This window comes from the organism of the source record quoted next, unplaced genomic scaffold (genome assembly GCF_019419815.1).
Source record: "Pyrus x bretschneideri cultivar Hongxiangsu unplaced genomic scaffold, Pyrus_bretschneideri_v1 Contig9, whole genome shotgun sequence".
Classification (NCBI taxonomy): Eukaryota; Viridiplantae; Streptophyta; class Magnoliopsida; order Rosales; family Rosaceae; genus Pyrus; species Pyrus x bretschneideri.
In genome coordinates, this window is record NW_025999831.1 from 6,381,953 (window position 1) to 6,397,483 (window position 15,531).

Here is a 15,531-nt window from a genome sequence, read left to right on the forward strand (position 1 = left end):
ACTTTGGATTATCATTATGCGTAGGGTGGGTTGGATGCGAAAGCCGCGTGGTCCGTTGAATGACAGTAATTTTCTACTCACTCATGATATCAACCATGTGACAAAGCGGAGCTGGTTGACTATAAAAAAAAAAAAGCTAATATGGTATTAGACTGTAACAATCATGTCTCGGGTTTATGACATAGGTTTAACTGTAGCAATAGTTTCTGAAGCTTATTTCTTGCTTAATTTTATTTTGTAACTCTCATATTAGTTTATTTAGTCTTTAAAATTGATAATGTGTTTCGCCATTAGTCATTTTTACTGACAATGTCCTTTTTTTTCAGTTAAGCTTGGGATTGTATTAGGAACTTGAACTTAACTTCAAAAAACAACAGACGAAGCTCAAAACAAACAAATATTTAAAAATTAATATCTATAATGGGCTAGCAGTGCGCTTTTAAGCCACATCATTGGTCATTTTTACTAACACCGTCTTTTTTTCCCGTTAAATCTAGAAGTATTAAGAACTTGAACTTAAAACTTAAAAAAACAATAGAAGAAGCTTAAACAAATAAATATTTAAAAATAAATATTTATAAACTTTTTTTTTGAATAAACGATATTATCTACCAGAGTGGGGAGAGTGGGAAGAGTGGGCTAAACCTCACAATGGGCTAGCAAAATGAAATTTGAAGTGTAAAAATACAAAATGAAATTAGTTGGACTTTAGCAACTTGTAATATTAGGCAATGCAATTTTAAAGTTGGTAGGAGATCAAGCTTTGTTAGACTTAAACAACTAAGAAATCACACACTGAACTACGAAAAAATGTATTCAATTTTCTTAATTTTGTGGTTTTGGGTGCTTTTGATTTGGGATGAGTTTCTTTGGCATCTAATTATTTATGTATTTTGGTCAAGAGTGCCTATTTTCATAAATTAGTAGTTGCTAAGTCTTACTAATCGAGTGGTGGGTGATGAGCATCGTTGAAATTGTCTATCTATATATGTACTTTGTTTGTAGTTAATCAAGATAAATACAACAAATATATCCTCAAATGACTCTGCCATGACACTAGCCTGGTGCACTGGGCTACAATGGAAGTACCCTCAAATGACTCTGCAATGGCAGTAGCCTAGTGATTTTTTATTCAATGCCAAATAGAAAATTTTCCATCTACATGTATTTGATTCTATCTGCAGCAATGAAATCCTAATATAAAATTAGTGATTACATATAATTGTAAACACGAGAAATTCCTGAAACAAGAGACAAGAATACGTGTACAAAATATATTTTTTTGTATTAATGATTTTTAGGGTTACAATCTCTTTGTAATTTGGTCCTCTGATTCTATCTTCAAAGGGTGTAGGTTTGTGGATGGATTGTTGATCCAAAGGGCCGTCGGGGCTTGATCTAAGGATGAACAGTTGATGAATGGATCTTCAAGGGGCGTTGGGCTTGATCTTGAAGAATGACGGATGATGAACGATGAACACTTTCTTCAAGGGGCCGTCGGGGCTTGATCTTGAGTTGGTGGAAGTTCTTCAAGGGCCGTTGGGGCTTGATCTTGAAGGAGGACGAAAGTTCTTCAAGGGCTTTTGGGCTTAATCTTGAAGGAGGACGGATGATGAACGATGAACACTTTCTTCAAGGGGCCGTCGGGGCTTGATCTTGAGTTGGTGGAAGTTCTTCAAGGGCCGTTGGGGCTTGATCTTGAAGGTTGATGGATGAGCGGATCTTCAAGGGCTTCTGGGCTTAATCTTGAAGGTTGATTGGATGTGTGGATTTGTTGAGGTTCTTGATCCAAAGGGGCCGTTGGGGCTTGATCTTAGGATGAACGGATGATGAACGATGAACACTTTCTTCAAGGGCCGTCGGGGCTTGATCTTGAGTTGGTGGAAGTTCTTCAAGGGCCGTCGGGGCTTGATCTTGAAGGGGGATTTGACGAAGAACGAAGAGTGATTTCTTGATCCTTCGGGATTTGCTTGAAAGCTTTAAAGTTTCAAGGCTTCTTTCTTTCTTCCTTCTTTTCCTTCTTCCCCCCAAATGAATGCCTTTGGCCTCCTATTTATAGAATTCCAAAACTTGATTTTTGGATTTAAATAATCAGATGAAATAAATCATTTCTGCCAGGTATTGACACGTGTCATATTTGATGACTTTTCCAATTTATTTCGATTTTTCGTTGAATCACACGCTACATGTAAAATTTATGTGACACGTGAACGTTGAAATTTTAATTATTGGTCAACATTCATTTCACCGAAATTTTGATGTCTACAAATGCCCCCACTTCAAGGCGCGTCGTAGACATGTGCTTGTCACGTGTAGAAGATGCGTTTTAAAGTCCCTTAATGTAGATGTCAACCCAAGGGCCGTCGATGCTTGATCTTGAATTGGACTGGAAATTTCTTCAAGGGCCATCGAGGCTTGATCTTGAGTTCGACTGGAAGATTTTCTGGTTTCCTCCAATCGTTGATTTTCCGCAGGCTTACTCTTGAACTGAGCTGGAGGATTCTTTTGGTCTCCTCCGAAGGTCTGAACTTACTCCTTTGATCTGGAGTTGAATTTGATTCAAGGGTGGTGAACACTTGATTTTGAATCGGACTTGTGATTTCTTCAAGGGCCATCGAGACTTGATCTTGAATTGGGCTGGAGGATTCTTTTGGTCTCCCCCTATCGTTGATTTTCCTTTGTGCTACTCTTGAACTGGGCAGCAGGATTCTTTTGGTCTTCCCCGAAGGTCTGAGCTTACTCCTTTTTTTCTGTTTCTTTGTTCAATCTCTTCAATTCGTATTGAAGAGGGTTAGAGGATAGCTCAGCATATGCAGTCGTAGCTTGTCTCCACATGCTTCAATGCATCATTTTCACTTGCCTTACTTGCCCCCCTTTGTAGAAGTGGTATTTCCTTATGCAGGTTTAGCATCTTCTCTTGTACTATTTGTTCCTGATGCAGGAGTTGAATGCAAACCTTGCATTTGAATGGACCATCACTTCTTGGTGGCAGCGCAAGTTTGAGTGGAGGTTCCGACATATTGCTTTCTCTGTCCTTGTCCTGGCAGGTGAGAACAAGGGCAAAGGAAAAGATAGGGGAAAAGCATGATATGAGATACCTTTGCTTTCGCCCTTGATGATATGAGATACTTTTGCCTTGGTGTCATTTGTTTGCAAGGGTATTCCCGGAGAGGAAGAAAACTGAGCATTTTGAGATGCTTTGCTGGGAGTGTACTCTCGGAGGTGAGGAAGAGTTGGGCATTTTTTTTTTCTTGTTTGCAGGTTTGCCTTGCCATAAAAGATGAAGGTCGACATATATAGGGATTTCCCAATAGCAAGTGGTGGCACTGTTCTTTTACCCTTGTCGCCAAACGTTTTGATCCCGTAAATCCGGCTTTTTGAAATAGTGACGACTCTTCGATCTTTGAATACGCCTCTTTGATTTCTGAATGACGCCTCTTCGATTTCTGAACGAGTGCCTCTTTTGACAAAGCTGCACGCGTTTTCTGAAAAGCAGAGAAAGCTTCGCCGAACTTTGCGCTTGTCAGCTAAAGATGTGTAGCTGCGATGCTGACCTCCACGTGATCTTTTGACAAAGTGGCACCCGTGCTCTGAAAAGCCGCGAAAGTGTCGCCAGCCTCCACGTGTTTTCAACTTTGTCGGAGATCTTTTGACAAAGTTGAACGCGTTTTCTGGAAAGCCGAGAAAGCGTCGCCTAACTTACGCCGGAAAATCCAGCTTTTGAGATTTGCAGAGCGATGTCTCTTCACTTTTGAACAAGCGGCCCTTCGATTTCTGAGCAAGCGCCTCTTCGTTTTTATAGAGGTATTGATCACCTCTAACATGCACACTTCGAAGGTTGCTCATTCCTGAAAATCATCTCCGACCTTTTGAGTTTTAACTTCATCCACCCATCTCTTTTAACACCTTTGAAAAATGGCTAATCCATCGAACCTTAGCTTAGAATTGAGTCTCAGCAGTGATCCGGTTGCGCCGCTTCAAGGTAATGTATGGTGTCCTTCTTTCTTATCTTCTAACGGTCCTCTTACAGGTGAAGACTCCGTGATGCAGGACGCCACAACAGCTATAATAGTAGCTAGGAACCTCCTTACTCCAAAAGATAGTAGGCTGCTGTCAGGACGGTCCGATGAGTTGGCCGTTCAAGAGTCCCTCGCTCTTAGTGTTCAGTGTGCGGGCTCTGTGTCCAACATGGGCCAACGCCTGCTTGCTCAGTCCCGTCAAGTGGAATCATTGATGGCAGAGGTGGAAGATCTTAAGCAGGAGATTAAACAGCTTAAGTATGAGAATAGAAGTTTGCATGTGCTTGCAAATAACTATTCGTCGGGCATGAAGAGGAAGCTTGATGAGATGCAAGAATCTCAAGGTCGAATTCAAAGTGACCGTCAAAGGCTTGCGTCTTTCTTCCAGAGACACCTTTTTCCTGCATCATCCAGCGTTCCACCAGGTATTGGGGCCTCGAATGATCTATCTTCGGTGCCTCCCGCTCCTGGAGTTTGGCCAAGTAGTGGGGCTTCACGTGAACGACCTTTGTGAAGGCTCCATCTTCCTCTTTCTTTGTTAGATACATTTCTTTTTTTTTTTTTTTTTTTTTTTTTTTTTTTTCGCACTTGTAATTTCTCGAAAATCAATGAACATGCTTCGTTTTATTTAGTGTATTATGCTAAATACTGATAAAACATATACATCACTGTCCATCATCAATTTTTTTTATTCATTTGTTTGCTTTCGGTGGCACTGATCCACCATTCATTTATATATATATATTTCAGATGGTGCCAGAAGCACCACCATTGTTTTTTTCTTTCTTTTTATTATATATATATATATATATATATATTTTTTTTTTTTTGCACATGGTTCTAGAAGCACAATCATTGTTTTTATTATACATATATATAATTTTTTTTCTTTTTTTTTATTATTCTTTTGAAATATGCTTCCAGCATCATCATTGCTGCTTTTTTTTTTTATTATTCTTTTGAAATATGCTTCCCGGCATAATCATTGCTACTTTTTTTTTTTCTTTTTTTTTTTCTTTATAAGGCCATCTGCAAGGCTGAGTTCGTGGGTGAAAACCCAGGCCGAGTCCGAGAGAAGACGGAGGAGATCTTGGGGTGTGAGTTGACAAACTTTGATTTTGTCGATCACATTCAAAGACAGCAGCCATGGTGGAGGTGGACGGAGGAGATCTTTGGGTGTGAGTTGACAAACTTTGATTTTGTTGATCACATTCAAAGGCAGCAGCCATGGCGGAAGTGCAGAAGCAGCCAGAGGCAGAGCGTAAGGCGTCAAGTTTGAAGACCGGCTAGTCGTTTGACGGCGGTCAATGAAGCTCTTCGTTGATTTTGATCATGGTGGCCAGAGTGACGAGCTTGAGGTTTGTTGGCAGCATGAGGAGACAGAGGAAGAAGCTCCACCATCGTCTTTGAGCACAGGTAAGGAGCACAGCCACTGAGCACAGGTAGTAGTGAGTTCCCATCTGTCGCCCCTTAGCGAAACACACCAGTTTCCAATGGATTTTAGTCCAGCACAGGTAACCAGGCAACCGTCTAATTTGATTGACTGCAACGTTGGAAGCTTTTCCAAACTATCAGCAAGAGCAAGAGTCACAGGAGAGACAATACGAGTTGCTCTAAACATCCTTCACTACAGCTCGCTAGGGCGGACAACCCAACATGACTAATGTTCTGACTGCTAGATATCTCAAGTTTCTTAAGCGACTTGCACCCATGTTTGAAGGTAGAAAGGCCGTCATCGTCGATGTTGAGCTTGAAGTGAAGGAGTTGCAGCAAATGGTGGCGATCCTCGTCGGTCTCGCGGGGGCCAGTAGTCGAGTACACTGAGGGACAAACTTCTAATCCCAGCCAGGAAGAACCTCTCCCAGAGGCTAAGGTCCATCTGTCCCGGCGGGGCAGTCAGTGCATAACCCACTGTATCACCACAATCTAACTTCATCTTGGACAGGCGAAGATAGCCTGCGAGGCAGCTCAACCCGAATTCTTGCTGTGTGGGTCTGTGCTTTCCCCTGCAATCCGAATGTGAATCTCCTCCAGATTGGGACAATCATTGAGACCCACCGACGGCAATGGAGTCAGCAGCTCACCGACCCCAACCCAAAGCGAAAGGTAATGCAGCCTCTCGCAATTGTTGTAACCTGCATATAGAAGGTTTCTCGCGGTGGCGTTTCTCTGATGTTCGCTCCGCCCAGTTAACAGAAACATCTTGAAACCCAACTGCTCAAGCTCTTTGTATAGATTTAAACTTGCTGGGAGAGCAGGTACCTCAGCCAAATCCACCCACTCATTGAAAAATGCTTCATTGAACGTCTCCGATCCGAATCCATGGGCCTGATAGTAGGCCAAATTGGAAAGCAGAGTCTTGTCGATGTCGAACACCCAGGCGTCCTTCCCATCGCCGCCCGTCGTCACCCCCTTCGCGAAGCTCAGCAAGTAATCCGCGACGGACGCCAAGTCGGACGGGTACCGGTCGTTGTCCCGAGCGAGTGAAACGAGAGAGTTCGCCGCGTCGACTCAGTCCCTGAGTTGACCCATTTGAATAGTCGCGATGTAGGACCAGACCCAGCTCAAAATCGGGTCGTTGCTGGCGATCGGCGAATCGGAGCATCTGGGAGAGGCGGTTCTCTGGGATATTTGATTTTGTTTGTTTGCTGATCTCCGATTCATCGTTCGCTGGCCTTGACTTTAACACCGCGTTGCTCTCCGGCCTAATTGACTCCGGCTGAGCCTCCTGCGATGCCGAAACAGCTTGAGAGTGGGGAAAATCATACGAAGACCCGCCATTTTCAGCTGCAGATCCTGGGTTTTTTTATTTTTTTTATTTTTTTTTATTTTATTTTTTTTTAAATTCGGACCGAAAGTCTCAACCTTAGCAGGCTGATCAGCCACCACTTTGGCCGTAGAAGAAATGGGACTGTTTTGAACTGCCGGGTTCTCGTCGTCATACTTCACGGGTCGCGGTCTTTTCCTCTTGGGTGCGACGACGGACATGGAAGTGACAGAGGAGCCAGAATTCTGAGGGAAAGGCGACGTCAACTGAGGAACCACACACGGCGAGTTCGAGATCGGCGACGAAACTCTTGATTTGCCGTCGCTGGTAGATTTGTTGTTGGCGCGGCTGCTCTGCCAGATTCCAAACTCTAGAAAGAGAAAGTGAGGAGAGGGAGAGAGTGGCTTTTTCCTTCTGGTTTTGGGCTGTGGAGGAGCAGCTGCCTTTGGACTTTGATGAGGGCCTGGATTTGGGCTAGTGGAGAGGTTGCTGGGCATGGGTGCGAGGAAGAAGAAGAAGGCCATTGGGCTGACGCCAATAGGCTCACGGTTTTGGACTTTCATCCTCAACAATCCAGCCCACTCACGGTTTTGGGCTTTATCTTCAACAATCCGGCCATTATTATTATTTGTAATACATTATAACATATGTATTTTTTTTTTTTTTTTGAGAAACTGTAATTTTTTTTTAATAGAGAATATATATATATTTTCTAATACATAGTAACATATGTATTTTTTTTTTTTTTTTTGTAATAAAATTGACTTTCTTTAATGAAACATTTATTTATTTATTTATTTTGATGTGACTGTACTTGAAGTTTTAAAGTTTCAAGTTGCCTACGTACTCTTCCAAAGAAGAGATCAAGTCATAACGTAGTTCAAATGAGTGATGGTTTTAATGATGATTTTGCCGTACACAGTTTATGCTCTTGCGGGCCAGGAGCGTCTTGGTGCCGTTTGCATTTTTAGCTCGTGCAGGCAAGGAGCGTTTGTTGTCTCCTTTTATGCTCGTGCGGACAAGGAGCTTTGGTTGTCGCCTTTTAGGCTCGTGCGAACGAGGAGCTTTGGTTGTCGCCTTTTAGGCTCGTGCGAACGAGGAGCTTTTGGTTGTTGTTGTGGATTTGTCAAGCGATCTGGAAGAGGCGTTCCTCGCAATCTTCATAGGAAGGAGCCTTGACCGAGTAATTGAAGAAGTCTTCTGGGAAGAGGTCGCACATTGTGATGGGGATGAATGATCTTTGTGTCGAAATTTCATTATCTCCAACACTTTCACATTGTTCTGGAGGTTGATAAGAGCTGTTTTGCCCCATTTTCGACTGATAAACTTGTGGACAAGATGGTTGCTGCTTGTCCAATTTCTTCGAAGCGATCTTCGAAAGGCATTCCTCACAATCTTCATAGCAAGGAGCCTTGATCGAGAAATTGAATAAGTCTTCGAGGAAGAAAAGATCCCGCATGAACGATCTTTGTGTTGAAATTTTCTTATCTTCAACATTTTCACATTGCTTTGGAGGTTGGCGAAAGCTGCTTTCCCTCCTTTCTGATTGGTGCACTTGTGGAGAAGACATATGTTTCTTGTGCAGTTTCTTCGGAGTGACATGAGTCCATCCTTCAATTTCGCTTGACTTGGAGCATGCCCCCAACAGTGGAGGTGAAGACTTTGAGTCGAAAGAGCCAGAAGTGACATCTTTCTTAGGGATTTCATCTTCAGTGCCGTCCTCTTGGGTTTGTTGGCATGAAGATTTGCCAGTGTGGACGATGATGCGCCTCCTTACCTTCAGTGGTCCTTTTGTGTCGACCTCTAGGATTGATTGGCGCTTCATCCTTGAAGGAATTAAGCTTCGAACGTTGCCTTTTTCTGCTAACCCATCGAACTTTTCTTCCTTTGGTGTTGTCTTCCTCTTTCCAAAAGGCTTCTCATTATCTTCAAATCTTTCCGAAGCTGATCGTCGCAGAGGAGAGATAACTGTGTTGCTTTGTTTCTTAGGCTTTAACAACCTTTCAAAAACAGAGCTTTGGGATGTTGGCGCGCTAAGCCTCTTGAAGACAGAGGTTCGGTCTTGACTACCAATGCGATTAAGCACTGAAATTCTGGAGCTTGAATGGCTCATCCTATCGAAGACCGACGTCCGAGGGGCGGGTTTAGGCTCTTTTTTGTCTTGTTCAATGCTCATGCTGATGTGTTGAGCGCTAGCTTTCTTCACTTTGCTTGAAATCTTCATGGGTGCATTTGGTGTGAAGCCAAGTCCGGCTTTGTTGTTGTCAACTCCGTAACCATGCTCCTTCAACTTCTTTTGAGTTTTGGTAAGGTTACGTTCTTCGTCATTGACAGTGTTTGAAACCTTTTTTCCAGCCGTTTCAGAAGAAGCGAAGTCGTACCCGGCCTTTGACATGAGTTCGTAGGTGTTTAGGTTAAAGCCTTCTTCAGTCTTCTTAGTTGGAAGATAGCTTGGTTTCACTTTGACGCCATGTTGCACCTCCAGACGGTTGATGAGTCCGGTGGTTTGCAAGTTTTTCTCCTCCACAGTCTTTATCAGCCTTGTAATTGTTTCCTTCATCTGAACCAGCTGCTCCTCGATTGAAGTTGCTCTAGTGGTCATGACTTGCATGGTTGTACTGCTGCTCGAATCAGCGTCGGAGAGTAGGGACTCTGAGTATTTCCTCGGGCTTTCCCCTCTTGATGCCCTTAACGAGGCTAGGGTGATCACAGGCTCGTACCTCAGGTGCTCTTGTTCCTTTGACAGAGTTAATGCAGGGGCGGAAGCCGCGGCAAAAAGATCTCTTACCTTACTTGGGGTTATGATGCCCGAAATATCACCACTTGCGGCGATGATGTTCTTGTTCTTTGCTTTGATTGCAGGAACAGCTTGATCCTTTCTTGATGCCATTTGCGTTTTTCGATGACTTGAGGATAGAGATGAGAGGTAGAGATAGTCCCACTGGGCGTGCCAAATTTGTAAACACGAGAAATTCCTGAAACAAGAGACAAGAATACGTGTACAAAATATATTTTTTTGTATTAATGATTTTTAGGGTTACAATCTCTTTGTAATTTGGTCCTCTGATTCTATCTTCAAAGGGTGTAGGTTTGTGGATGGATTGTTGATCCAAAGGGCCGTCGGGGCTTGATCTAAGGATGAACAGTTGATGAATGGATCTTCAAGGGGCGTTGGGCTTGATCTTGAAGAATGACGGATGATGAACGATGAACACTTTCTTCAAGGGGCCGTCGGGGCTTGATCTTGAGTTGGTGGAAGTTCTTCAAGGGCCGTTGGGGCTTGATCTTGAAGGAGGACGAAAGTTCTTCAAGGGCTTTTGGGCTTAATCTTGAAGGAGGACGGATGATGAACGATGAACACTTTCTTCAAGGGGCCGTCGGGGCTTGATCTTGAGTTGGTGGAAGTTCTTCAAGGGCCGTTGGGGCTTGATCTTGAAGGTTGATGGATGAGCGGATCTTCAAGGGCTTCTGGGCTTAATCTTGAAGGTTGATTGGATGTGTGGATTTGTTGAGGTTCTTGATCCAAAGGGGCCGTTGGGGCTTGATCTTAGGATGAACGGATGATGAACGATGAACACTTTCTTCAAGGGCCGTCGGGGCTTGATCTTGAGTTGGTGGAAGTTCTTCAAGGGCCGTCGGGGCTTGATCTTGAAGGGGGATTTGACGAAGAACGAAGAGTGATTTCTTGATCCTTCGGGATTTGCTTGAGAGCTTTAGAGTTTCAAGGCTTCTTTCTTTCTTCCTTCTTTTCCTTCTTCCCCCCAAATGAATGCCTTTGGCCTCCTATTTATAGAATTCCAAAACTTGATTTTTGGATTTAAATAATCAGATGAAATAAATCATTTCTGCCAGGTATTGACACGTGTCATATTTGATGACTTTTCCAATTTATTTCGATTTTTCGTTGAATCACACGCTACATGTAAAATTTATGTGACACGTGAACGTTGAAATTTTAATTATTGGTCAACATTCATTTCACCGAAATTTTGATGTCTACAATAATCGTTAGTTTTTCCATATGCCTAGACACCTTTCTTTTTTTAATAAATGATAAAGATGTTCATCTCATTTGTGCTAATCTTCAAAGCTTTTCTACAGAATTAGTTAATGACTTGTTATCTCCATTTAAATATTTCTTGAGTTGAGATATTTTTATTTCCACAAGTTAACATAAGGTTGCATTTCTTCTAAAAGATTAAAGTGTTTGGTTTTGTTTTCATCAGTTTAGCATACAACAATTAGATAAGTTGCTTATCAATCATTCTGATGTCAATAAATAATCGTGCAATGTTGAATGCCTTGCATTTGCATCAATCAAGTATATTAGTTCAACACTCAACATTCAGACGGAGTAAGAGTTGTTTACAAGTCTCAGTATTATTTTAAATTGTCAAACAGCCTTGAAAATTAAACATTCAACAAATAAACTTGTAACAATTGATACACCTTACTAAATTTGGTTGAAAACAATTTATAAATGTTTTTGCAGTGATAAATAATGATGATGATCGTTGCAATTTAGAATTGAGCATACAATCATGCATATAAGCACACACAAATTATATCACACACAATTGCTTTGTAATGAGGAAAATTTTCATTCTAGAAATTGAGACTGAGTAATTTTGCATCTTTGTATCTTCGTGTAAAGCTTACTGTTTTTGATCCATTGCTTTGTTCATGAATCCTCTTCATCTAGTTCATTTGATATCATAATTACTTCTTTTGCCAACACCCTTAATAGCAGTGCTATTATATATATATATATATATATATATATATATATATCATGTCTTCATTTTTTTTCCTTTTGCAGCGCCCTTAATAACAGTGATATTATATATATATATATATATATATATATATATATATATATATTATGTCTTCATTTTTTTTCTTTGTAAATTTGAATAATATGGATTAAATGAAGCTTTTATTGATCTTATTGTTAGAGATGTCTCATTTACAAACAATTTGCATTTGTACGATTCTTGTGTTGATGATGTTAAAGGCCAAACAGAGACATGTTGAAAGGCAAGCTTTGACTAACTGTTCACTTGTTAAACGGGATATTAGTTTGTGTTATCGGAATAGTATAATAGGGAACAATGATACTGAATTGTCAACAAATTGAGAATCGATAGAAGGACTTGATATATTATGTGACTTACTTCGTCAAGATGGGAGGGTAAAAAAATGATGGTTTGGTGTCTGTAGAGGAGCAGGTGTTTATGACTTTACCAATACTAGCACATCATACTAAGAATTGTAGTATTGGTCAGAAGAAACTATTAGTAGATATTTCAAGAGTGTATTGCAAATAATTTTGCGATTACAACATATCCTACTAAAAACCCCTCAACACGTGCCAAATGATTCTACGGATCATAGGTGGTGATGTTTCAAACTATGTTGATAAATTTTTTTTTTTCATTTTTCTTAAATTCTAAGAAGAGATTCCCTTTGTATAAATTAACAAAAGCTTCTTCTTCTTCTTTTTGTTTAGAATCGATTGGGAGCATTAGATGAAACGCATATTGATGTGCATGTATTTGAAGTTTACAAACCAAGATACCGAACAAGAAAGGGTCGAGTTGCAACTAATGTGTTGGGGGTGTGTTCAGGGGATATGCAACTCATATATGTATTTTGGGAGGGCTCCATATCAAACTCTAGAATGCTACATGATGAAGTAATTACTAAGCCCAATGAATTAAAAGACTGTTAGTTAGTCTTAAATTTGTAAGTTTGGTCTAGTTTGTTTGTGAACTACAAAAAACTAATAGGTCTATTTCGTTTGGTTATTAGGTTATTATTACCTTGTAGATGATGGTTACACAAATGAGGAAGGATTCCTTGCAACATATAGAGGAATACATTATCATTTATCCGAATGCGAGGCACTAACACCTTCCAATAAGAAAGAATATTATAACACGAAGCATTCCAAGGTGAGGAATGCAATTGAAAGCTGTTTTGGCTTACTAGAAGGAAGTGAGGCCATACTAAGGAGTCAATCTTTCTATCTGATAAGGACACAAGGTCAAATAATTACCACTTGTTGTCTACTACAAAATCTTGTTAGGCAAAAGATGTCTATAGATCAATAGAGAATTTTCCAATGATAGAAGATGGACAAAATACAAAAAAAGCTGAATATATTGGTACTGTTGGAGCATTTGACCAATGGACTACAAAAAGGAATGTCATGACTCAAGAAATGTATAATGATTAGAGAGAAATTAAGAAACAGCAACCGAACTAGCTATATGTGTTAATGATAGCATTTTGTTTTAGTTTTTCATTTTATTATGCATATGTTGGGTATTATGCAAAATGATTGCATTGAAAATCATTGAAATTAATTCGTTTTATTGATTAGATATTATGCAAATTGATTCATTTTATTGTGCTTTAGTACTTTCGAATATTTGTTGTTTAGGTATGGATAATGGCAGTAATTTGAATGCTGCTCAAGAGCCGAAAGGAAAGAGGTGTAAATGGGAGGCATTCGAGGAAGAAGCATTGTTATCCGTTCTTGATGATTTTGTTACTCGGAGCTAGCGGTATTACACAGGTGATTTCAAACAACGTACTTTGATTGAAATTGCGAAAGAGTTCAATGTTTAGTGTTCTAACATATATATATATATATATATATATATATATATATAAGTGAGAAGCCTAATAAGGTGAAGCTTTCTAAAACCCTAAAATGCCCTTCTTTCACTATAATTTTAAAAGGAAAAACCAACATACCACGAACACCAGCACGTATGAAAAAAGCCCTTTTGAAAGCATACCCAAGGAGCGGGCGCCCATCCAATCTTCACTTATAGAAATCAAATGGCCTTACTTCCATTTGTTAACAACTTCTAACGAGCAAGTTAGTAGCCTACCCCGGCAGTATGTTGGGACAGAGTAATAACCACGCTTAAACAAATTCACAAAAATAAAAAATATAAAAAAATAAGGACAATAAGGTAAAACACAATTCAACAAAACAGACTATAGAAGGGGACGAGAAAGATTAACTGCCAACGTTGGATTCCTAACTCCGTTTTAACTTCCAACTCTCGAACTCCCTCATCAGTTGGGATTCTTTGCAATTTAACAAAAGTAAAAACATGATCAAGCGGCGTTTCCGTTTGGCCTCTCATATTGTCTCTTCAACTTGTAGGAGAACACCCACTGTTATTCCACTCTCTAGTAAGCAATTTTCCACCCTATGATGTTAATCACCATAGAAAATGGAAAGTGAATTTTTCTTATTGTTGTTTTTTTAGGCCGTACCAAATTTGTGCATGTTATCTTTGTTATTAGTAAGAGAAATATTATTTCATACTATTCATTTTGGCGCATGTGATAAAAAAAAAGTCTTATCGCTTGTGGCACCAACGATGAAAAATAAAAATTAAAGAAAACAGTAACAGCTACAACCGACATACGTGATTTTGATATATGTAAAAGTTCTTTAGGGCGTGGAGCACCTATGACTAGAGAAAAATAAGCCTCAAATATGTGTGCTAATTAGAAAACATGGTCATGATAATAGTTTGTAACACAAATGTGGAGAAAATATATCATAAGGATATGACTGAAAAAAGAAAATAATAAGAAATTGTTATGATGTGCTTCTATGTACAATTAATAAAATAATCACTTAAGAAATATAAATATAACTAAAATAACATATCTTCAGGGGTGCATAGCTAGTGACGAAAAATGCACGTACGGAAATGCTTGTGTGAATATAAAGACCAGTCCACATATTGAGTCAAAGTTGAAGAGATGAAAAAAAAAAAAAATAGTGTAGTTCTTGACATGATGAACACAAGTGGATTTGCATGGAATGATGTCAAAAAGTGCATTGAAGTTGACAGTGCAGATGCATAGCAAACTTATGTGCAAGTTCATATCCTATTTTACTTACTGATTCGTTACATTCTAGTAGCTATATTTTTGACACATGCTAAATTTTAGTATTGCTATGATAATATAATCTTAAAAAAAATAAAGATGCTGAGAGAATGGAGAAGCAAACCTTTTCCACCGTATGATAGATTTGCATATATATTTGAAAAGAATCATGCCATGGGTAATGTAGCCAAAAATCCTGCAGAAATGATGGAGGAACAAAGTCATAATGAGGTTGATGCAAGTGACATTGGAGCTGAGAATTATGTTTCTCTAGTGAACCAGCAAGGCTAACAAAGCAATAAAAAATTGATTAAAAAAAGGAAAAAAAAAAGAAGATGTTTCTCTAGTGAACCAGCAAGGCCAACAAAGTGACCAATCTGCAAGTAGTCAAAGAAAGAGGAATATGGCTATGGGAAGTTCAATGATGGAATTGAAGTAATTATCAATGGACTGAAAGAATTTTATGTTGAAAGTGGAAAAATGATGCAAACGGTAACTGAAGCTATAGTTTGAGGTACTACATATCATAGTGACATAGCTAACAAACTTAAAGCCATGGGTCTTTATCCTATGATCAAATTGATGGATTGATTCTTACTTTGGAAAAACCATAAAATGTGGGAGTGTTTAGGTTAATAGATGTCGAACTCAAAAGTATTCGTTCAAAAGTTTCTAAGCGATAAAGCAAGCAGATGATTATATATGTGGTGCATTTTGACATGGATTGCATTTTGTTAATCGTACAGTCTTAGGTTGTGGTTTCCAACATAACCTTGCACTATGAAATATTTTGGCTAATGTTAATTAACATTTTATGAATCA